The sequence below is a fragment of the Sphaeramia orbicularis genome, chromosome 3 (assembly GCF_902148855.1).
Source record: "Sphaeramia orbicularis chromosome 3, fSphaOr1.1, whole genome shotgun sequence".
Taxonomy (NCBI): Eukaryota; Metazoa; Chordata; class Actinopteri; order Kurtiformes; family Apogonidae; genus Sphaeramia; species Sphaeramia orbicularis.
The window spans coordinates 28,468,464-28,495,113 of record NC_043959.1 but is presented as its reverse complement, the minus strand read 5'-3'; the positions used below and the strand labels follow the sequence as shown (position 1 = coordinate 28,495,113).

General features: G+C 37.3%; 1 long non-coding RNA gene across 1 annotated transcript; it reads right to left on the bottom strand.

Moving 5' to 3' along the window:
• Window positions 1-5,205: 5,205 nt before the first annotated feature.
• Window positions 5,206-11,451, bottom strand: LOC115437640 (uncharacterized). The gene is made up of 3 exons (XR_003937960.1): window positions 11,441-11,451; window positions 9,923-9,928; window positions 5,206-5,402 (listed from the first exon to the last, which is right to left on the bottom strand). It is a non-coding gene; the product is annotated as an uncharacterized LOC115437640 (long non-coding RNA).
• Window positions 11,452-26,650: the final 15,199 nt, after the last annotated feature.

The following is a 26,650-nucleotide window of genomic DNA, read 5'->3' as shown; positions in this document are numbered from 1 at the left end:
CTATTTCTGGAATTGGGCCGTGTGTCGTGCTTCGTGCAGTGTACATGGGGTAAGGAGACGTGATTAACACCTCCCGACCCCCTCATGACCAGCAATCGTGTGTTCGCAAGGAAAACGGAGCTGTTTGAAATCCTGCTCGCTCCTCGTGAGGGTATCGCACTGTCAAAGCAGTGCCACGAGCTGATGTGCCTCAAATTCTCACACTGTGCATGCGTGAATACAATAATAGCCAGCTACTGTAAGCTAATTCTAAGCTTACATTAGCTGGCTGTTGGCCTAGTGCAGTTTAGCTTTTGCAGCTTACCTCTAGTTCTCTTTGCTGTAGGACTGACAGCCCATACTGTCCACGTCTGGCCAACCAATTCCTGCACCAAACACGTAGTCAAGTTTTCTTTTTTGATTTCCCGCAGATAATGGCACATATTGCAAAAGCAGCTCGTTGGTTTTTGTTTAGCACTACCATTTCGTGACTCACGCCAATACACAATCGTCTACGCACTTACAGATTCCTTGGTATTTTAACGTTGTATTTCCGGATACAACACTGGAACGTGTGGTGTGTCCTCTGGTGTATGGTCCTACAGTGTGAGCAGTCAGGTCGCATACGAGCATCGGTCCGTACAGAGTGAGAACATGAATCGTGAGCCTGACTTTACGATTGATTCGCACAGTTTGAGATGGAGCTGCGTGCAACGATTGAAATAATCGCACAGTGTATGGCCACCTTAAGAGACAGCAACAGTTCCAGTGAAGAAATGAGTCAACAATCTCAGGTCCAATGTGGTCTACAGGGTCTGTAAGGTCCACCTCTGCATGAACAGTGAGTGTACCTGCTTTGTTAGGTACCATGAAGTAATGGTACTAATGTAAGGAATGATGTTCAAAGAGATAATGCGTATTAGTGCTCCAACAACGAATCGATTAAATTGATCCAAATCGATTCTTAAAAGAGTTCGCAATTGAGTTGAATTCAGCAGTCAATTCATTGGGTCTTGAGCATGTTAGTATTGACGCAAGCTCGCATGCTGTGATAGGAAAACATAGAACAGCATGGTTGAGGCTTTGGATGCTGGGCCAGATTTTTAAAGCTAGGTTTACATTATGTTCCCAGTGGCCACGGCAACCTTGTTTGGCCAAAACATAGTGCGCTGTTTATGTAACAAAATTGAATATGGAGGGGAAAAAATGGCCAACATCCCACGGCGCACTACATTTCAGGCAAACGCAGCTGCCATGGCCACCAGGAACATAAGGTAAACATTAACTTAAGATAGCCTACGTGTTGTGATTACTTTAGCCCGCTAGGTAGTTAGACACTATCGTCGTAATTATGACATTTTCATCCATCTACGTTTATCAGGCCACCAGACTTATATTACTTATCGCTGACTGGAACTACAACATGTAACACTAGTTTGATAGTCTATAACTGGAGCTGGTTGAAGACTATAGCCTGCTAGTCTCTAGCCAAAACAAGTCTAGGTAGCGGGCTAGTGCTGGCTAACTATACCTGAGGTCATAGGGGGGATGTAATCATTAGTGACTTGTCTGCAGCCTATATTGCTTTGGGTTAAATACTGATCTTTGAGAAATGAGTCTTTTGTGTTTATCCGTTGAATCAATTATTTATTAAAATAATCTACAGATTAATCGATTATTAAAATTATCATTAGTTGCAGCCCTAATGTATATGTTAACAGGTGTCTGTATCAGCACTTATGTTATTCTAATGTTCTTAAAGGGATGTTTCTAATGTTCTAAAATACATGTTCCTTTCACCGTAAATGTGTTCTTCTTGTATTTTTCATATTTACTTCTTGTTTTTTTGCCACATATGGACAAGAAACCAAATACGGTAACTTCATTGACCTCAATTTTCTACATAAAAATAAAATATTTTGAAAAATTCCACAAAAGTAATAAAGTCTTAATGTCGTAACGTCCCCCAATAACACACTAAGGTTGAAATTTTGAATATCAGAGTATTTCTATGAGTGCTGTATAAAGGGTTAAAACCGTGATTTTAGTCAAGCAAACATGTTTATATATACTTTTAAAGCCCAGTTTTAGTCGTACTAATGCAATAATTTGTTTTTTTAAGTGTCATGTAAACACACTGATTATTATCGCTCTCACCAACACACAAAAGTCGGAATAATTAGGACATAATTGTAGATGCTAGACTATAAACAGACAAACAAACACTGGTAACCATGTACTTGTCGGTGGTAAATTTAGAAAAGGAACACAAAAAGCACATGTACTAAATGTAATGCAGTCTCTATTGAATTATACAGTTCACTCTGCTTTTAAATGTTGTACTAATGCACTTCCAGAAGTCCTAACACCCAGCACTCCTGTGTGTCTGCAAAGCTGCTGAGGTGTTCCCCTGCAATGGCACTGCTGCTGCTGCATGAGTCACTTACATAAATATAATCTTTGCAGACCCTTGAGTATTTCTCAGCATTTGCTGGAGATTTAGATGGAAGTATACCGTTAAAAACCTTTTAGTTAGCTGCTGCCTTGAGTGGAGGCGAAGCTTCGAGGGATCAGAATGGATCTCAGAACGTCAGTATGTGTTCAAATATATACTGAAAATGATGTAATTATGCAAAAATGGAAGCCAAGGGAAATAAGACTGGGCCAAGTAACCTCAAGCCGGATTAACCTTTCTCTGCTTGCTTGAAAACCTTTTCCCAAGTTAGAGCATTCTAAGATAGGAGCCAAAGTTAGGGCTGCCACTGACTGTTAGAACCCCTGAAAATTTTAAAGAAAGGACAGGAAAACAATATGTGATACATCCTGTTCATCCTCATGCTTGATTAAAACCAGTACATCTTCCATTTATTTACAAGAAACAAGTAAAAGCAGAAAAGATTGATTTAAAGGGATTGTATGTAGTATTGATATTCCAATTTTTAACAACAGGGGGAAGTCATGTACCAGTACACACTTAGGCCCTTTTCAGACTGGGTATCCGAGTCTGTATCCGAGTACGTTGGACTCTAGGGATGCACCGATACCACTTTTTTCCAGACCGAGTATAAGTACAAGTACTTACATTTGAGTACATTTGAGCCAATACAGAGTACTGATATGAGTACTTAATACCATTACAGTTCTTAGTTACTTTTGAAAATGTGCTTTATTGTCATTGTCATTAGTTTGATTGTTACAAAGTGCAGCTACTGACATTTAATGTGTTGGAATGAGCGTTTCTCAATCAATCCACCAGGAGGCGCTGCTCTTCATTAACGATACTGGCTGAATAAGATGAAGAAAAGTGAAGTTTTTTGAGAAGAAGAATAAGAAAGTCAGTCATAACAAACATAGAGACGACACAGATAACACTAATGTGGATACTAATGTTGATACTGATGAGGGTAGTTGTCGTAAATACTGTATGTCAGTAGTTTTTCTCTGACTCACACAGTCGCTCTTTGAACAGATTCTCTACCTCCACGGTTCCTGGTGGTATTCTCTGTCTGGGTACACATCCGCAAGCACCTGGAAAACGGATGGAATGTACGCAGAGGACGGATAGAACGCTCCGTCCATATCCGTCTGTGTCTTTAACGCAGGGATGTAACGATTACCGGTATAACGATAAACCGCGGTAAAATTCCTGAAGGTTAGTGTTACCATTTAGATTGTAATTATCATGATAACTGAGTTTGATTACCGCACTTTGAAAGAGAAAGAGAGAGAGAGAGAGAGAGAGACCCGGTCCAAGCACACAGAGAGAGAGAGACTATCTATCTATGAAAAAGAAACTAAAACAACTCGAACTTGATATGGAAAATGGTCAAACAATGGCCATAATGTGCCATCTTTAATGCACATTTGTATGCTTCATGTTTACATGTTAATATTTGAATGTTTCTGCCAAGAGAGAGTACATTGTGCTTATTATTTTATTACTTTTTTTTTCCAAAATACAACTTGGTTAAATTATTTCAATGTATGTATAAGTACTTTTTGAACATTTTGAGCACATTTCAACAATACCGCGATAATAATGATAACCATGATAATTTTGGTCACAATAACCGTGATATGAAATTTCCATATCATTACATCCGTACAGTAATGTTACTTCCAGTCAGCGTTTCTTTTGTCACCATCATTTATTTTGAAAAATCTCCACACTGCTGACATTACTCCTTTGCCACATACCTGCTGCACTTAACTGCGAATGTCACGCTGCCATAAGTGGTATCGGTGCAGTTGTATTGGAGTACTTTTACGAGTACAAGTACAAGTACACACGCTGGGTATCGGACCCGATACTGGTATTGGTATCGGTGCATCCCTATTAAAGATTGTTTTATGGTGTCATGAAGTTTTCTTGGTTAAAACTAAAACTCAGTCGCTTATTTTCAACCAAAAATAACAGTCTTATAATCTTCGCATACTGCATCAGCTGATAGTTTACATTATATCCCTGCTAGCTTAGCTCTGTTTTTAGACAGAAAACAGCCACAATAAAACCACTAATCAGCTCTGTTTTCTGTACAGTTTGTGTTGTCAATAGCTGCACTAAAGATCTGTTTGGAATCGTACAAACAAGGTCAGAACTGTCACAGTTTAGTCTGAACCGTGGATCAACAAACAATAACTTAGTGAAGATTTTATACCTTCATAAGCCTCATAATCAAACTTACCCGCGTAGAAGAAATGCTGACATTTCAGTATCAAACTCCATTCTTTTCATTTAGACCTGTGTCCAGTGGAGAAAACAACAACAATGCTTCTAGCTTTTACCTCTTTATCACTTTATTTGTCTCTAAAAGTTGTGTCTTAGTGGTTCTCATGGCATCTGTTCACTTTCTGATGCTTTGGCCAAAGGTTTTTGGTCTCATCTACAGCCTGTCCATCCATGGGAGTGGATTTCTCCTTCACTGAGGTTCTCCCTGAGGTTTCTCTTTTTCCCACTGGGTTTTTTGGAGTTTTTCCTTGCCGAAAAAGAAGGGTCTAAGGACGGGGGGTGCCTGGGACATTTATCCATTTGCTTCACTGACTATTTTTTTTTTTTTTTTTTAAATCAATTCAACAATTTCTGTAAAGCCCTGTGAGGCAATAATATTGGGCTCTATAAATAAAACTGAATTGAATTGTTAGTTTTCCCCATCATGAGAGACTGGCAGAGTGACTCACTACTCCCTCTAGTGGCCACATAAATCCCTCAGCCCATCGGTATAAATCAGGAGTGTCCAGATCTAGTCCTGGAGGGCCGCTGTCCTGCATGTTTTAGATGTATCCCTCTTCCAACACACCTGATTCAAATGATAAGCCTATCATCAAGCTCTGCAGAAGCCTGATAATGACCTTCAGGTGTGTTGGAAGAGGGAAACATCAAAACATGCAAGATAGCGGCCCTCGAGAACCAGGATTCAACACCCCTGGTATAAATAAACTCTGTTCATATCTCTACAATCCTGCACATTGGCATCTTTGGTACAACTTCAATTGACTTTAACACACTGATGATAATTTTAGGTCAACTTTTAACAGTAGAAATACTATATACAGCCACTTGCGTATGAATTGTTATTGATTAGTGACAAAAGTTTTTCCATAGCAGGTCTTGCCTTCAGAAATTTTGTTTTATCTTGAAAACAACCAAAAATGATTGTATTCATCATTGTGTAAAACCCTGAAAAAACTGTGGATTATCCCACTGTGAACCTATAACTGTCTTATAATCACTTGTTTGAAAAATGGTAGAAAAATGATAATGGTATATATTTATTATTATATCAGTCTGAGTATTTTCTTTCAAATAATTGGATTAATTATTATAGTTTTCTAGTCAGATAAATATATCACTTGTCGCTTTTCATTGACCCTCAAATTGTGCAAATATAACTTGCGCATAAAAATTTACCCAATGAAAAAACGACAATTTCACCAAAAGTCTCATTTCCCGATTAAAGGTGTTTGCGCTGGCAAGAGGTGGTTTTTTGGGAGTAGCGTAAATGGTATATCCCACAAAACTGAAATGGAAAGACCTTTTTTCACAACTAGAGTCAGGTGAATTCAAAAATCCGATGTTGACAGACGTTACAAAAAGCGAAGAGGAAGAAACATGTCGCGGTATGTGTGGACAAACCAGGAAACCCAATCATTTTTTAATTTAGTACGAGATAGAGGGGTAATGTATAATAATAATGAATATATCTGTAAATCAAAACGATATTTACGTTCTTCGCCATGTTTATGGAATGACTTCTTGTGTCATCTCGTGATAATAAATAAACAAATCATCACATTTGTGATTTAATGGAAAAACCGACATTACGCACTTCTGATGTTCGACATTTAGTAAATATCGGTAAAGTTTTACGCAGATGCCCAATGGAAAAGCAAATACTGACTTGTATGTCAACTACTGGAAACATGCAGTTCTCATTTTACTGCTTTGTGACACTTGATGGTTTCTCCATATACAGTAGAAGTTCCAGTATACACAATCTATGCACTTCCTGTCCCTCTCATTCCTGTTTCATACCAAACGTTATCTTCGTTTACTTACATTCTCATTTCACAGCTGTTTTCTTGTACAATAATGCATGCAATGATTCAGATTTTGAGTCTTGTAGAAAAGGGGTGCATATGGTTATTCTATGGTCTGTTAACGATAACTGCCGGTGTAAAATGAACGACAAACCAAAGTTGAACAAAGCATCTGCATATTATCTTCACTGGAACATGTCAGCCACATTTAGTGTGAGATGGTGATTGGTAGAGAGTTCATTATGACTGATGAAGTCATTTGTTACTTTAAGTGACATATTAATTAAAGTGTGTTTCAAAGTGTTAATCAAATATACCCTCAAGAACAGTTAGATTTAATTAGATTTACTAATTATATATATATATATATTTTTTTTTTTTTAAAAAGTAATTAGCTTTAATACTAGTAGCACACGGATAATTGCATCTTTACAACAACTTGAGGTAAAATATTTTTATTTAAATTGTGTTAATTCAATTCAGTTTTCAAGAAACTTCAATGGATTCAGTGACACTTAATGATAATACAAATATTTTCATTGTTTTTCACTTGTGTAGATACATTTTTTCTTATCAAAGTATCGTTAAAACCGGCAAGTTTAGTGCTATGACACTCTGTAAGACATCTGGTGGAAATTAAACTTTATTTACACTTTGAAGCACATTTCACTGAATATTATATTGGTAGCTTTTTAAACTTTAAAGTTAATCAGTTATTAAGTTTAATTATGTTTAAAATTAGCCCATTTTTGTGAAGAAATCTTGCTTTAATGCATTTGCCAGTCTCAGGTTTCCTCCCACTGTGTAAAAATTAAGGCAAAATTAGGCAGTTTATGTGATCCAAAATGTCTGATGGATATGGAAAAACAACAACAACAACAACAACAACTGGTCATTCCAGCTGTTGATCAGTATATATTTTTTAATTTTAACATTAAATAACTTGATAAAAGTGACCTGATAAGAATGAAGATGATGTTTTGGCTTCTATTTTAAAATATAGCCACAACATCCATCCTTACGTTAAGTCTGCGATTTTTCACTGTGCTGTGAACTTTGACCTTACAACAAACATCTGAATACAGACTTGTGTTGGTATCTTTGACAAACCCTGGATACACATTTAACCCATATGACTGTGTTGGTCTGTTTGATGTGAAGTGGCCTCTTAAGCTCTGCTGTCCCCATTGTACCATTTCCATCTCTGTTACCATGGTAATGCTATGAGATGCATGTAGCAATATACACATTCTATAGGCTACATCCATGTAAGCAGAAGAACATCAGTTAAAAGCCCTATAAAACCAATTGCTGGACGACAGAACACATCTCAAAACAAGCACTTAACCCGTTCATGCATGATGTCCACATTTGTGGACACATAGTTGAAGCTCACTTTCCATAGGTTTGTAAAGGCAATATTCTCCAAACCACATGGGAGCAGTCTCTAGACCCCGAGCAATATAATGAAAAATAGGACCAATGGCCCTGTAGCTTACCGCCCAAATGAAAAGCTTTGGGAAATGTATCCAGATGCCATTTATTGTCACCCAGTTCTGTGTATTTATTATATTCCAGAAGTAGCCCATGTTTTGGTCATATTCCAATCAGATCTGTAAAAAATTCAAATTCCAACTTGATATCATTGATATTTACTGATTTATTGGATCAATCCACTTCCTATCTCTTATAATGGGAAAATTTTTCAAAGTCACACCAAATCCAGAATCAGATCCAGATCCAAATAATTTCAATACCTTGTGTTGACATCATCATACAGAAGCTGTATACCAAGTTTGAAGTCAATCAGAACTGGAGTTTGGGAGAAAAAGAGGATTGAAAATTTTTTCCCCATAAGAGCCCATGTTAAATTTTTCGTAAGTTCCCAGATCCAGAAGAAGATCCTGATCAGCATGTGGACATTATGTTTCGGTCATCTCCCCATCAGGGCTGGACTGTAGAAATTTACACTGGATATCATTTATATTTACTGAGTTATTGCATCGATCCACTTCCTATCTCTTATAATGGGGACATTTTTCAAAGTGGCACCAAATCCAGAATCAGATCCAGATTCAAAAAATTTCACTAACTTTTGTTGACATCATCATAAAGAAAGTGTATACCAAGTTTGAAGTCAATTGGAATTGTAGTTTCGGAGAAGAAGATGATTGAAATTTTTGTAACGGACGACAGACGACGACGACGGACACTACATGACGACAATAGCTTATGGCCTGTCAGTCGGTAAGCTAAAAAGTATCATCTTAGTTGTAGAATTTTGACTGCTCTGTGATCTCAAAGTTAACCTCTTCAGACCCAGCTATGGGTTTTCTGTCCATGTTTGTGGACAAGAGTTTAAGAGTTTTATGGAAAAAAAACAAATAACTGTCCACCACAAAGGACATTCCATTAAAAAAAGGGGGAAAAAAAGATGCATCTGAAAAAAACTGTTGCATCATGGTGTTTGCAATAAAGGCAATTATTTAATTAAAAAAAGCCAAAACTTGCACTTTTCTGGGTCTCAGGATCTTCTTAATAAAACCATATTTAAAAAAAAAAAAAAAAAATCAAAATTCATTTCAACTTTAGCCTGACTTTGAGTAATAAAATCAATCTAAAAAAAATCTAGATACTTTTTTTCATAATTCATGCATGAAAGGGTTAAATGGGCAAATATGTTAAAAAGCGTACAGTATGTCATGAATCATTTAATAAAACAGGCCAATGAAATAAACTTTGCACCAATAAGGTCAGACGAAGCAGACCAACAGTAGAAGTATTTCTCTATCAAAATTCAAAGAGCAAAAATAAAGGTTACAGGGGTTATTTTCTTTTGTTCTTTTGTCTGAACAAAAGAAAATAACCCCTTTAACATTAAGACTAGAAGACAAAATGAAAATTCTTGACCTAAAAATAAAGGTTGTCTTATGACGTGATGATTATGAATTTTGTCTGACCTTTGCTGCTTTTTATTCATAACTTGGTTTTACATGAATGAAGCTTCTGTAGTCAGTTTTTCTATTGTTTTGGGTTATGTTGAAATAATTCTGACTACAAAGGCGGCAGGTTAACCAAAGACATTTTATAATTTCTTCAGTGCTTACAGCAGCGATAAGTGTGTTTTAGGCCCCAGCAGGATAGGAGCTGCATACCCTTTTCAGAGCATTGTGGTTATTTAAAAAAGGACTTTGGAATCCCCTGGGATAACCCGGCTCACCCTAACATATGGTGCACAATCCTGAAAGTCAGATAGCAGAATGTGACAACTGAAAGGGGAGATACTGAAAGAAAGATGACAAGGGATGTCAGATGACTAGAAAAATCCCTGACAACAAAGGCCAGTCAGCCTGTGCACAGCCCTCTGCCCTGGAGGGAAGCTGTCACTGTGAATTCAGGTGAGGACCGTCCTCTATGCTCCATCCTCCTCTGTCTTTAAAAGGATCTGAGCGGCCAAAGCCTGCTCACCATGCCTGGTCCAGCTCCCCTCCAGACAGTTGCATTCCACAATTCAAGGTTAGACACATCAAACAAGGAAAGGCCACACAGATGGTGCATCTGCAGCTCTCATAGTCTTACAACCCAACCGTCGTGGCAAGTGCACACGGGTTTAATGCAATTAAAGGTCAGTTTTATCCCAGAGAAACCGTACCTACAAGCTGTTCCTTAGCTGGTGTGAATTTACTGGAACACTGCGGTTTTTCTACAGAATTATATTACACACACTAGACACTTCATCTCCTCTGGCGTGGGCAGCAGTGCTCCCACTCCTGGTTTTTGTTGATGTTGTCAGGACTTTTTGGGTTCACCATTAGCTGCCCTTGAACGTCTGAGAGGCTAAATGGAATGTGGCGGAAAACTACCTCTGTGCATCACACGCCGCTTTTTTAACTATTATTTATGAACAACTCAGCTGGAAAATTCTGTCAGAGCATGTTAGGTAAAATACAAAAAACAAGTCACTCTACATTTCAACATGTTCTGTAGATGTCCATATCATCTGAATGTAAATAAAACAGAAAAAACAAAACTGTATGTACACAATATTATATCAATTATATGATTTTTCTTTGTATCACATTTGATACATTGGGCATTTTTGGCAATTACTGTAATTATTTAGTCATTTTGGAGCAGGGGTCTCAAACATGTGGCCTGGGGGCCAAATGCGGCCCGCCAAAGGTTCCAATCTGGCCCGTGGGATGAATTTGAATTCCACAGTCAAGGCTGTCAAACTCATTTTAGTTCAGGTTCCACATATAGACCAATATGATGTCAAGTAAAAATAATAACAAAATAACTTACAAAAAATAACGACTCCATATTTTCTTCTCTGTTTGATGTGAAAAAAATATTAAATTAAAAAAATAACATTGAATTATGAAAATATTTACATTTACAAACTATCCTTTAACAATAAAATGTGAATAACCTGAATAAATATGAACAACCTGAAATGTCTAAAAAAAAAAATGAAGTTCAATTTTAACAATTTTCTGCCTGTTACTAAGTGTTTAGTGTTTTTGTAGATCCGATCCATAATGCACATGTAGAAATGGTAAGTTGAGGCATAATATTGTTAAAATTGCACCTATTTTTCTTCAGAAATTTCAGTTTTTTGAAGTTATTCACATTAATTTTGTTTAGATAGTTTATAAAAGTAAGTATTTTCATAATTTAATGGGGTTTTTGCACTAAAACACAGACAAAAATTTGGAGTTGTCATTATTTATAGGTTATTTTGCTATTATTTTACTGGTCCGGCCCACTTGAGATCATATTGGGCTGAATGTGGCCCCGAAAGAAAATGAGTTTGAGACCCCTGTTTTAGAGAGACTTTCCCATGGATGACACCATAATTTCACCAACTGCATTGCACTGAAACTATTCTCACAGTTTTTGTACCGACAGTCTGAGCATCCACAGTTCATCTTTCTTTGAATCATCAGACACCGAGGTCGTACTGAAAGGGAATTATGCTGCGTTCCAGGCAGGTTTTTGAGCCCGTAAGTCACGAATTCAAGCCATGACTCACGACTTTGCAGCGTTCCAGGCAAGTCACGCCAAACTGCCTGAGGACAGGGAATTATGGTTGTTAGATGTAAACAAACCAGCACAGTGGACTGTACATTATACTCATTTACAATCATTTCTATCACCAGAGGTACTTGCTCCTTGCTTATTTGAGGAGGAAACAGGAGGAAAACGGTGCATTAGGCAAGAGAAGCTGTTATACCTTTTATGTTACGTTATTTGTATATATGGATAAGTATTTGGTATTAATTTATTCTTGCACTCAATGGACTGAACACTAGCTAACACTAGAGTAGCTGCTGATTATGCAGAACATTTGCGGATAAGTAACATTAAAGCAATACCTTGTTTTTTTAATAAACAATTTGTTTAAACATGCAACCATGGGGGCTGTGACGTCAGAGCATGGAACTGGGCGTACATGGATTTATGCCGTGTTCCAGGCAACCCGTGACTCATGTTTTTCCAACCTTCTACCTGTGAAAATGCACTGGAATGGCAGTCAAACCCGAGACTTCCCACCTGTGAACTCATACTAGATCTATGCACTCCCAGTTCCGAGCTCTGACGTCACATAGCCCGTGAAACAACAATGGCGGCCCCATGGATGCGGTGTTTATGTGAATTGTTTATTAAAACGAGGTATTGCTCTGATGTTGTTTTCTGCAAATGTTGTTCTACATAATCAGCAGCTACTCTAGCGTTAGCTAATTTTCAGTCCATTTAGTGCAAGAATAAATTAATACTAAATACGTATTCAAATATACAAATAAAATAACAGAAAAGGTATAACAGCTTCTCTTGCCTTATGTGCCGTTTTTCTTCTGTTTCCCTCAAATAAGCAAAGAGCAAACCCCTTTGGCGACAGAAATGATTGTAAATGAACATAACATATGGTCCACCATGCTGGTTTGTTTACATCTAGCTCCCACAATTCTTTGCGCTCAAACAGTTCGGCGTGACTTGCCTGGAACACTACAAAGTCGTGAGTCTTGGATTGAAGTTGTGACTTACGGGCTAAAAAAAAACGGCCTGGAACTCAGCACGTGTTCACGGGTGGGAAGCCACGGGTTCGACTGCCATCCCAGTACATTTTCACTGGTAGAAGGTTGGAAAAACACTGGTTACAGGTTGCCTGGAATGCTGTATCAGTGTTAGCATTTCCAGAAACTGCTCTGGAGACATCACATCATAAACTACAGTGAAGTTTGTCTCCATCTGTCATTAGAACATCTGGACTAACCCCATACACATGTACATGAACCTGCTCTATCTCTTTGGCTGTTGTGTTTAATTATTCGCCCTCTATTTGTGCTCTGTACAGGTTTGTTTGTTCTGCAGCTTCCTGTTGCATTTCAGTGACAAACACAAACACATGTATGGTGTCACAGTCACACCTGTCCTCTGTACCTTCCACAACACATGCAAAGACATCAACAGATGGAGCTTCATATTGTATTTCCGTGCATCTATATTCCTTCCTTTTAAGCACTGCCCTTCACTGACTCCTTTCTGATTGTTTGCTGTGTTGTTGTTGCGACCTCAACTTCCGTACTTGTCCGGACAACACTTTTATCTTGATAGTCTATTAAAACTGCTATCTGAACTTCCATCATCACGTACGGCCTGAGGAGCCCATTCCTCCTCATCTTCTGACCCTAAATGCTCCACCTCAGTTCAGTTGCCATCTATTATTATGTTCTTATTCAATGTACTTTTTTTCTGCCTACTTACTCTAGTCTTTTTCACATCTAAAAACACAAACATGACACATTGGTCGGTATGGCATAGAGATTAATGAATAATGAATTGATGAATAATTGCTTTTATTTATATAGCACCTTTAAAATGAAGTTTACGAAGTGCTTTGACAGACAAAGCAGAGGGCACAACAGCAGGATACAAGGTGCAACTAAGCAACACAATAAAAGAGATATGGACAGCAAATGCAAAAACATGACACTTCGAATAAATTAAGTGAATTGGAGTAAAGAGGGCAGGGATAGTGTGATGCTGTCAAATCAATGTAAAAATGAAGGAGTGAGATAAAACATCATGTATGAGAATATAAATTAATAACCAAACAGGTTAAAATTCAAATTTAAACAATTAAAATTAAAAAAGGGACAGACACCACATCACATCACATAAAGGCAAATCTATAAAAATGTGTTTTAAGAAGTGATTTAAAAGACATGACTGATTCTGCAAGCCTTATCTCCTCAGGCAGGCTGTATGTATGTAATTATTATTGTGAAAATACCCAAAATGTATTTTAACCCATAAAGACCCAAATATCCACTGGTGGCCAAAATCACTTACTGATATAAAAATGTAAATATCTGTTGATCCATTAATCCTACCAATACATGTGAATAATTAGTGTAAAATACAGTTTGACATATTTACATGGTCATCAGATATGACCCATTTGGACGTTCTGAGGTTCCGTAGTAACCATGGAAACACAGTCATCTTCTACAACATTGATTCATCAGTAAAACCCATTGAGTTGGATCAGTGACAGTGGATGGAGAAACTCATTTTTATGTTCAGTTGATATATCTTACAGAAAAAGTTGCTTTTTCCTCCATTTTCTCTGGTTTTGATATAATAAGCCTCAATTTTCAGTTGAGCTTTTGTGGATGTCAATCATGATCAGTAAATTAAATCCGGGAAAGTGCCTGATTTTCACTTACAAATGCAAAACCTGAATTATAATATTAGAATAAATGTTGATAAATCACTTAAGGAAAGTTAAAAATAAAGAAAAAAATCATCAGGGAACTGTCACAAAAGTAGCACTGGGTTTTTATGGATAAAGATAACATTTATTAGATTAATTAAATCATCACAATAGTATGTGTTTGTGTTATGGTAGACATGATGTAGATTATATTAAAAAAGTATGACATGACACCTTACATACCTGCAGTATCAAATCTGATACACACTTTTTTGACACAATTTAAGAATCAATTATTAAAAGCAATTGGAGAGCACAGACCTTCACCAAGGCAGATCAGCTCCCCACCCCGATCACCACCAAAATTTAATCATTTGTTCCTTGTGCCAGTATCAACTAGTGATGCACCGATACCTCTTTTTTCCAGAAGTACTTACATTTGAGTGCTTGCCGATACCGAGTACCCGATACGAGTACTTACTAACCCCATTTGAGTTCTTAGTTCTTTTTGTAAATGTGCTTTATTGTCGTTGTCATTAGTCTGACTGGAACAAAGTGCTGCTACTGACATTTAATGTATTGGAATGAGCGTTTCTCAATTAATCCACCAGGGGGCGCTGCTCTGAATTAACCATACTGGACAAATACCACGAAGAAGAGGAAAGTTTATTGAGAAGAAGAAAGTCAGTAATAATAAACATGGAGACGACAGAGGCAACACTAATGTGATACTAATATTGCAGCATTTTCGCTAGTAAGGGTTGAAAGCAAAGCTTCAGCAGGAAGAGAAAAGAGAAATTAGCCATAAGTTTCGTTTTCACTTCCGCTGGCAGCAGTCCGCGCCACTCCGTACTCCCGCTGGTATTCTCTGTCTGGGTACACATCTGCCAGCACCTGGAAAACGGATGGAATGTACGCAGAGGACGGACAGAACGCTGCGTCTGTATCTGTCTGTCTTTAACGTTACTTGCAGTCAGCGTTACTTTTATCACCGTCATTTATTTTGAAAAATCTCCACACTCTTCACACTCCCCACATATTATTCCTCCTCCTCATACCTGCTGCATTGAACTGTGAATGTCACACCGCCGTAAGAGGTATCGGTACAGTGTGTCGGATTACTTTTACGAGTACGAATACGAGTACACAGAGTATCTGAGCCAATGCCCAATACTTGTATCGGAATCGGTGCATCCCTAGTATCAACATTTCCTGAAAATTTCATCAAAATATATCCATACGTTTTTAAGTTATCTTGCTAACAGACAAAAACAAAAAATCTCGCCCCACGATCACATTGCTTGAATTAAGCAAAAAAAAATCTGCCAATGGAACAAATGAAAATCATCTTGGTAAGATTACTTGAAATAAGATTTTCAAGATCTGTTGTCTCAAAATAAGTTCTTATATCTCACTTACAAATTACTCTTTAGGTGATCATGTCTTATTTTAAGTGTGATGAGATATTTTGACTAGAAATGAGAAAAATACACTTGGTAAGGTTGGGATTTTTTCCAGCGTAAAGTCAAAGGTTATTGTGTCAAAACATAAAAAAAACTGAAGGAAAGGTCTTTATGGGTTAAACTGATTGCTTAGGTTTGGGAAAAGATCATGGTTTGGGTTGAAACTGAGTCTTTTACAACAGCATAAAGGAATCTGTTCTGTCAGGCAGATTTTTTTTTTTTTTTGCTCAATTCAAGATTTTTTGCTTAATTCAAGGATTTTTTTTTTTTTTTTTTTTTTCTTAATTCAGACAAAAAAAAATCTGCCAATGGAACAAATGAAAATTCTCTTGGTAAGATTACTTGAAATAAGATTTTCAAGATCTATTGTCTCAAAATAAGTTCTTATATTTCACTTACAAATTACTCTTTGGGTGATTATGTCTTATTTTAAGTGTGATGAAATATTTTGAAGAGAAATGAGAAAAATACACTTGGTAAGATTTGGATTTTTTCCAGTGTATCATTATCATTTTTTCATGTGAATGATTTCCGTGACTTTGACAAAAAAAAAAAAAAACTGCTACCTGTGCTTCTAAAATGCAGTGATTTGTCCTATTTCTGAGTCTCAGCAGTCACCAGAACATCTTAAGGTTTCAGATTGTTGTTATGGAGTCAGTGATTAACTGAAAAAAATAATAGGCAGATTAAGTAGGTGCAGCCCTCGTGCAGTGTAAAGCAGTGCCTGTGGTGATAACTGGGCTGTGATGAATGTGCATAAGTGAACCACTGCCCTGGTTTGAAAATAGGACATTTATAATTAGACCCCTACATTAGTGGATTTTGCCGTTAACAATACAAATATTAATTCAGATTAATTGAGCTCTTACATTGTACAAATATGGATTATACAACTGGAACTGTAAACATTTTTATTCAATTGAATTTATGCATTAATTCCAACAGTGGAGAGCCTTGGGGTGTTTGTAAAGTTCAAACTGTGTACTTTACTACGTTCAGGGTGAATGAAGATATTTGACAAACTAAAAATTCTGCCTCTTGAGTTGTTCGGCGAGTAGAACACAGGCATTTACTCATTCATAATTTAAAGACACATCCATTTTAGTTACACACTGAGACGTGTCTGTTGACAACACATCTCTGCAGTGCTCCGAAAAAAAAAAAAAAAAAGTGTCCCCGGATCAGTGACAGTGTTCTATTCTAGAGTGATGTGCTGCTGCAAACTGCTAGCATTAAACATTTTTATGAGGGATGATGGTGGTTTTGAAGGAGGAAGAAGACTAATAGATAGCCTAGAAGGTTCTTTCATTCTGCTAAAAATAAGAGAGAAAAAAAAAATTTCCACAGTGTTTAAGTGACATAGTGTGTCTGTAGAAATTACACAGAGTGTTGGCAGAAGCATTTTCCAGTTGGATGGCGGTGAAAAGAGCACCTTGTAGCCTCAAGTGATGGTATGGATCACAGGAGTGGGTGAGAGACTCCCTAAAAGCTTTCTGGAATAGATTTTCTCCCATCACAGTGACACCTTTACCTCATTTGGCTTGCTTGTGCACAGATGCAAGGCTGTAGTGGAGGTGTGAGTCAGTGTGTCACACTGTTTGTATGGCTGTCTTCATTCCTAAACGCGCCGTCCTGTACAGTTTTCAAACCCTCAAATCCAACAGGACGACTAACGTTAAGCCATAAGACGTTTTCATTGTGAGTTACTTCAGATTCTATGTAAAGCACATGTTGTTCAGACCTCCAGTAATGCATGATATTATTACTTTTTTTTCTCTAAGTTGTACTCAAGTGAAACATAAGGCCATAACAATTAACAAGATTACACATATTAAGTCCTACTAGTGGCCTCCAGGCTGCAGTATTCATTACACTGATAAATATTACAATGCTGATTTATGGAAACAACAAACTAAGACTGTCACACTGCAAAAATTTAAATCTTACCAAGTGTATTTTTCTCATTTCTAGTCAAAATATCTCATCGCACTTAAAATACGACAATCATCTAAAGAGTAACTGTTCAGTGAGATAAAAGAACTTATTTTTAGACAATAGGTCTTGAAAATCTTATTTCAAGAAATCTTACCAAGATAATTTTCACTTGTTCCATTGGCAGATTTTTTTTTTTTTTTCTCAATTCAAGGTTTTTTTTGCTTAATTCAGACAAAAAAAATCTGCCAATGGAGCAAGTGAGAATTCTCTTGGTAAGATTACTTGAAATTACATTTTCAAGATCTATTGTCTAAAAATACGTTTTTATATCTCACTGAAAAGTTACTCTTTAGGTGATTATGTCTTATTTTAAGTGCAGTGAGATATTTTGACGAGAAATGAGAAAAATACACTTGGTAAGATGTAGATTTTTTCCAGTGCAGTGCAGTTTACCTAAAGGATAAAAGTAGTGGATTGATGTTTACAGTAGTCAATAGCTGAATGGTATTAATCCACTTTTTTTTTTTTTTTTGGGGGGGGGGGGGGGGCTTTTATTTTTCATTTTTTACATTTATATAAGGTACAATCGAACATTCCCTGAGACAAAATCAACATGTGGTGCCAGGCACAACAAACCCCGCCCCTCGCATGTATTGTGGTTTATTTTACCATCGATCCAGCTGATGTCATCATGTCTATGCATGTGCTGATGTCAGCATATCAGTTGCCTCTATATATGTGCCAAGATTGAAGTAAATTGAAACAAAATTGATGTTTTTACAGACTTTTGAAATTTTGCCCATTATAAGTAAATGGGAGAAGAAAAAACATTTTTAAAAAATTCATTAAAAAAATTAACTTTGATCTACTTTTCCCAAAATATAACCACATCTATTCTGGGTCACGGGCAAACTATAAATCAAATTACATATGATCTCAACCAATAGTTTTGCTGCTACAGACATTTAAAATTTCACCCATTATAAGTAAATGGGAAAAAAAAAATATTTTTTTAATTCCTAAGAAATTTTAACTTTGCCCTACTGTTCCCAAAATGTAATTAGATCTATTCTGGATCACTGGCAATCTATAAACCAAATTGTTATGAATTCAACCAATAGTTTTTCTGCTACAGCCATTTGGAATTTCACCCATTATAAGTAAATTGGGGGAAAAAAATATTTTAAAAATTCACAAAAAATTTGAACTTTGACCTACTGTTCCCAAATTGTAGTCAGATCTATTCTGGGTCACTGGCAATCTGTAAACCAAATTTGGCATGAATTCAAACAATAGCTTTGCCCCCTGTAATAATGAATATATTTACAGTCCTTCACAACAGTTTGTTTATAAGATTTATAAAATATCCTCCTGAATTTCTTAAAATCTAACACTCACCAATATGTAAAGGCTGCAAAAGGAACTTACTTGCTGTAACTGCACGTGTGAGGATTGTGCGAATGAAAGCATTTGATGAAGTTGAAAGCTGTGTCAAAGAGGTCAAGTACTTTTCTAATAGAGTACACTCCACACTAGGTATAAATCACGTGGAATCAACTTTGATTCTCTGTTCTGTGCCTCCAGAGGGCTGTGTTGAAGAGCACAGGGAGAACACAGGTCTTTCATTCAATTTGGAGAGTTCTGCAGGGAGCTGCACATCAATGAAGACTGTAACAGGCTGTGATGTAATGCTTTTATAATGCTACGAACAACAGCCGTAACGTTATGGCACTGACAGGTGATGTGCTATTAATGTGGATTATCTCATTCCAATGGGACCTGTCAGTGGGTGAATATGTTAGGCAGCAAATGAACATTTAGACCTCCAAGTAGATGTGTCAGAAACTGCAAAAAAGGGATCTGAGCATCTTTGATAGGGAAGAAATTGTGAGCATCTCCAAATCTTGTTTTTCATTCCGAATGTAAAGTGGTTAGAACCCACCAAAAGAATTTAAAAAACGCAACAAGAGCTGGACCTCAGTGGATCAGATTTATTTATCCAGCACCATCCACAGATGACCAGTTATCAACAAACTGAACAAAAATGAACAAACTGACCAAAATAACCTACAAAGTGGTTAAATGCAAAAGAATATGATAAAACAAAATGAACTCAATAATCAATACAATGAACAAGACAGATCAAAATAAACAAACAATGGTCAAAAAGTGACCAAAATATACAACAAATTAACAAACAATTAAGTAGACAGGTGGACCTCCATGAATAAGATTTATTTGTCCAACACCACCAACAGATGTTCAATTGTCAACAAAAGGAACAAAAATCAACAAACTAACCAACAAAGTGATCAAAACTGAATGCAAAAATGGTTACAATTATACAACAAAATGAACTCAATAATCAAGAAAATGAATAAAATGGACCAAAATGAACAAACAATGGTCAAAAAGTGGCCAAAATTACGGAGCCTGGGAAGGGACATGAAGAAAAAAAAAATTCATTGTGTTATAATGCAATAGTTCAAAAGTATTGCGTTAAAACACAAAAGTGTTGCATTATAATGTAATAGTTTTTGCATTGGGATCTGCATTCTGGATCTGACCGTGTCAGGTCTGACACACCACCCTGCCCTGTGCCCTTTGCGTGTGTAGTTCAGCTGATCGTAACTCTTTCATTATTGGCCCAGTCAGAAAAATTCCAATGGTTTCTGAAACCTGAGACACTGTGCTTTATGGACATTCTCTGGTCAATGCAAAAATTTCACGGGCACCCGTCCTAGAAGCCGCAAAATAAGCCATTCGGTGACTGGGGATGCACACAGCAAACCGGATTCACGGAGCGGAGAAACAGAGCGCATAACGGAGTGGATGACGGATTAGATCTAGTGTTGGAAAATGTAGGCAAGATGGTCATCCCAAGTTCCAAGACCACCTTGGAGGTTTACGGATGGATTTGTGACCGAAGGAGCCACTGATGGCGCAACATCTGAAGAAGAAAGGTAAAGTTCACCCAGTTCCATTTCCTAGTGGACTGTCTACATGACTGAAGCACTCTCTGCTTTTTTCTATGTCATTTTTACTTGTTTTACTTTATTGAGTGTTTAAATTGACGCTTATACTCCATGGTGGTCTTATAGAATAAAGAATCAACCATGTAGAATATGCGTTAGTTTGTAGTATGTTGGACTTTCTGTGCGTAAAAGTGCGCATGACGCTCTCCAAAATAAGAGCGCATACGCTGATGTTCGGTGACTTTTTTTTCTTCAATAGTGCAATTTGACCTTGTTTTGTTTGTCTAATACATTGTTCTATGTGTGTTATTTTTCCATGTGTCCACCGGAGGTTACATTCAAGGATGAAGAGAGAGACGCCACGGTGATGCGCAAAGGCTCTGGTGATCAGAGCAGATACTAAAGACTGTCCACATCACAGATGAAGGACGGAGGAAGAGACTGATGATGATCAGTCCAAATCCCACAGACATTCAACACATCCACAGCAGGACTGACTTTTGGTGTGAACAGACTATGTTCCATGTGCAAACTGCGCCATAGGAGCAGTGCCTGGATCAGAGCTGTGAACTGACAGAACTGTTTCTGACAGAACCACGAACATGAAGGCACTCTGCAGACACAGAACGGACAAATGCCCTGTTTGTGTGGGGAAAAACACCTGTAGAGTTTGGATTTTGACCCTGTTTTTGCACAATAAAAGGCAAATACTCACACAGTTTGTTGTAAATACTTTTTATACTTTTCAAAGTTCATATTTAACTTTCAAATCTTGTATCTATGTGTAATTTCAGTGTTTTTCTGCTAAAACTAAAAAAAAAAAAAATTCCGTTTTTGTGTTTTTCGTCATTTTAAGCTGTTATTACAGTAGTAAAACAAACTGACTGCTATACTGAACGTTCAAAGTGTTCTGCAAAAATTGACAAAAGGACTCAAAGCATATTTTCTGACCTTTTTATGGTCAAAAGAAGAAAATAAGTCCAGGTGGACCATTTTAGGCTCAGGAGTATAAAGGATTTTAATACAATGCGCACATCCTCCTGTCTCATAGACCATTCACACTCAGCGCACATTCACCTGTATCCATGAAGCTGCACACAGACGTGAAGCTGGGCAAATATGAATTTCATTCAGAAACCGTTGGAATTTTTCCGATCGGACAAATAATGAAAGAGTTACGGTCATACTACACAGGATGGGGGCATGTCAGACCTGACACGGTCGGACCCGAACTGGACCACAACGTATTATGTACAGACCTCAAGCAAGAGAGAGCATATATGATTGCATTATAACGCAAAACTATTGCGTTATTGCATTACTATTGCGTTAATGCAATAGTTCTTGCATTGTAACGCAATAGTTTTTGCGTTATAACGCAATAATTTTTATTTTTTGCATGTCCCTTCCTGGGCTCCGTACAAAATATACAATAGGTAAAAAAAAAAAAAAAAAAAAGATTGTCAACAAAATGAACAAAACTGACCAAAATCTGAACAAATTAACAAACAAATAAGTAGGTAGAGAGGTGGACCTCCATGGATCAGATTTATTTGTCCAACACCTCCAACAGGTGTTTAATTGTCAACAAAACTGATCAAACTAACCGACAAAGTGATTAAAACTGAATGCAATAGAATATGATACAAAAAAAAACAAACTCAATAATCAATACAATGAACAAAACGGACCGAAACAAACAAACAATGGTCAAAAAGTGACCAAAATATACCACTAGTTAAATAATAATAATAATTGTCAAAAAATGTACAAAACTGACCAAAATCTTACCAACCAACCAAACAAATAGGCAGAAAAGTGGTCCTCCATGGATCAGATTTATTTGTCCGATATCTCCCACAGATGATCAATTGTCCCGATATTGGGATGTCCTTTTTTTGGTTCGTTTTTGGTCAGTACTAACCCATCATTTGGATCTGGTCCAAGTCCCTCAGTGCCTTACGTTAACACTGAGACACTCTAAATCTGTGTTTTTTCTATCAGTGTGTGTCTTATTTGTTTTTAGCACTTTTATAGTATTTGATTAGTTGTTTTTAATCATTTGATCATGTTTTTAGATGTAAAGCACTTCGGTCTTCTTTGTGTTGTTGTAAAGTGCTATATAAGTAAACTTTGATAGATAGATAGATAGATAGGTAGATAGATAGATAGATAGATAGATAGATAGATAGATAGATAGATAGATAGATAGATAGATAGATAGATAGATAGATAGATTGATAGATTGATAGATTGATTGTTGATTTTGCTACTTCCAACACATCAGCTTCAAAGACTAAATGTTGACATGCCGCCTAATATATCCAACCCAGTGAAAGGTACCATTGTAATGAAATAATCAGTATTATTGTCACTTCTCCTGTCACTGGATAGAATGTTATGGCTGATGAGTGTACGCAAGTTTGCATGACTGTAAAAAAAAAAGTCTAATTATTCTATCTGATGGTGCAGACAGTTATTTTTTTATTTATTTCTTTTTACTTTTTTCAAACACCAGCTCTCTGCAACTAGATTCCAAGTCTAAAGATTCACAATGAGATGAGCTGTGACTTGCAAAGCTGAGGCCTGTAACATTCTGACACCTTGCCAGTTTATGATATATATTGTTTTTTTTATTATTATCATGTTTACATCAAAGCAATGAGATGGTTCAAGAGAAACGACTCTCCATGCTCTCTTTCTGTACTTTATACAATCTAAAAATACTGGCAAAAAACATAAAATAGAGGGTCTTCTACAGTAATTTATTCCCAGTCAAAAGAAAACAGACTATTGAGACAACATTTAGGGGAAATGGTTGATAATAAGGCTGTAGTTTATGGAAACAGGTGACTTACAGCCCCTAGTACAGCACATACAGCACTCTGGAAAAGGTTTTTTATCTAGGACAGTGTTTCTCAACGGGGGTGGTACCACCCCCCAGGAGGCGCTGGAACACCATCAGGGGGTGTTTGGAACAAAAAAGCTGAGAAGGGGATGCTGAGACAGAAATGGAGGGCGTTAGTCTGTATAATGCCGCGTTTCCACTACATGGTACCAGCTCAATTCGACTCAACTCGGCCTTTTTGCCTTTTCCATTATGAAAAGGACCTGGAATCTGGTACCTGGTACTAGTTTTTTGGTATCACCTCTGCCAAGGTTCCAAGACTGGGAACGTGTAAACACTGCAGGACACTGATTGGTCAGAGAGTTGTCTCTGTGACCCGCTGTTTTACAAAAAAAGATGCGGAAGTTGACAGTAAATATAGCGATAGGTTAATCCACATGATAACAGCTCGCAAAACTACACCATGGTCAGTGGAGGAGATTCAGTCTTTGGTGGCAAACAAAAAAAATTCATCATGAGCTTGACGAGACAACATGCAACGAGCGAGTTTATAAGCAACTCTCTGAGCAGACGACAAAGAAGTAATGCTCTGCATCGCTACGATGTCCAGGTAGTCTAAGGTCGGTAGTCTTCTACAATGGAAACGATCTCCAGGAATAGTACCTGGTACCCAAATCAAGCCAAGCGGAGTCGAGTCGAGCCTTTTCATAAGCAGTTGGTAACACCCCCTTCCCTGGTCTGCCATGTTAAGGTCTGCCGCAGTATTACAGAGAGGGAGTCTGGGAGTCCTTCATGTGTTTTTTTGGCCAATTCTCAGGCTTTCATGTGTCTCTCACTGAGGAGAGGCTTCTGTCAGCCCACTCTGCCATAAAGGCCCGATTGGTGGAGGGCTGCAGTGATGGTGGACTTCCTACAACTTCCTTCCATCTTCCCACTGCATCTCTGGAGCTCATGCTGCATTCCAGAGTCCTGGGAGATGGGAAGTTTCCGACGTCCAACTCGGTAAAATGCATTGGAACGCCTGTCCGAGCCGAAAGTCCTAGTTGCAAAGAGGGGCCAGATCGAAGTACCCCGACCTCACCGTAAACTACAATGTGACGTCAACACAATGGTGGCACACAGTGTACAAGTTTGTAATGAAAAGAAACTTTACAATGTATAATTAGCTTATCCGTCATTTCACCTCTTCCTTCTCGTTTGTGTATAGGAAAATACTGGACTGTCTTCAGTAACAAAGCAAATAGGAGCTTAGATTTGCGATCTCCATATTTGTTGTTTATGTTCAACATGGATCACCTGGAATTCTTTGAGGTGGGATGTAGTTAACTCCAAGTGAGTAATATTCTACCTCCCAGGACTCTGAAATGCAGCATTAACCACAGTGATCTTTGGGTTCTTCTTTACCTCTCTCACCAAGGCTCTCCAGTTTGGATGGACGGTCAGCTCTAGGAAGAGTTCCGGTCATCCCAAACATCTTCCATTTAAGGATTCTGAAGGCCACTGTACTCTTAGGAACCGTAAGTGCAGCATAAACTCTTTTATAACCTTGGCCAGATCTGTGCTTTGCCACAGTTCTGTCTCTGAACTCTTGGGGCACTTCCTTCGACCTCCTGATTCTCATTTGCTCTGACTTGCACTGTGAGCTGTAAGGTCTTGTAGAGATAGGTGTGTGTCTTTCCTTATCAAGTCCAATCAATTTAATTAAACACAGCTGGACTCCAATGAAGGTGTAGAACCAGCTCAGGGATGATCAGAAGAAACAGACAGCGCCTGAGTTAAAAATACGAGTGTCACAGCAAGGGGTCCGGATACTTATTGCTATGTGACATTTCAGTTTTTCTTTTTTAATAAATCTGCAAAAATGTCGACAATTCTGTTTTTTTCTGTCAAAGTGGAGTGCTGCTTGTGCATTAATAAGGGAAAAAAAATAACTTAAAAGATTTTAACAAACAGCTGCAATATAACTGTAAAATTTAAGGGGGTCTGAATACTTTCAGAACCCACTGTATATTTTGCAAAATTTGATAATCCACTATAACGCTATCTTACTCGTCTATTTATTTTATCTTATTTCATTTTTTACTGCATGCTTCTCACTTACTCCATGTTCTATGTATGCATCAAACCACTGAAGCAAATTCCTACTAATGTGAACTCTGTTTACTTACATGGCAATAAACATGATTCTTAAATAATTCAGGTTAAATGCAGTTTCTCAGCCTTTCAGCTTCATCAGATATGACCCATTTGGATGTTCAGAGGCTCCGTAGTGAACATGGAAACACTGTCATCTTCTGTAGTAAAACCAATGTAGTCTGGAAAATGATAGTGGTTGCTGATGCTTGTTTTTACATTCAGCTTATGAAGTCACTTTTGCTCTACTTTTGTGATATTATAATAGCTTTTATGAACATCTGCACGATCAGTGAATTAATATAAGAAATGACCTGACTTTCTCTGAAATATGGAACATACAGAGGATAATATTAGCATAAATGGTGATAAATCACTTAGGAAAGGGTAGTTGTAGGTCTAGGGATTAACCCATAAAGACCCAAACATCCACAGTCGACCGAAACCATCTACTGATCTAACTGTTTAACACCTGTTGATCCACTAATCCTTCCAAAACATGTAAATAATTGGTGTAAAATAGTTTGTCATCTTGTCATGGGCATTAGATATTACCCATTTGGATGTTCAGAGGCTCCGTGGTTACCGTGGAAACACTGTCATCTTTTACAATGTTGATTCACCAGTAAAACCCATAGAATTGGATCAATGACAGTGGATAGACCAAGGTTATTATTGTTAACGAAAACTAGAATTGTAAAAACATTTTTGTTAACTGAAATAAATAAAAACTATAATTAAAAGAAAAAAATGATAACTAGCTGAAACTGTATTGTGTGTTTACAAAACTAACTAAAATGAATAAAAATTACGGATAAAATTCCCTTCGTTTTCGTCTTTGTCTATGTCGGGTTGATATGATTTATTTCCCTCGAGCAATTTTAGCTGCTGGCACCATATGATATTTAACAATCCGTCACTTCTTGTCACTAGTGGTTTAGAGTCATCTTCTGGTCCCCACTCTACCTGGAAACATGGAAACTAAAGTTGGGCGAAAGCAGCAGAGTCCTGTCTGGGATTTATGTGAACACGACGGCGAAGAAGATAAAATATATGAAAA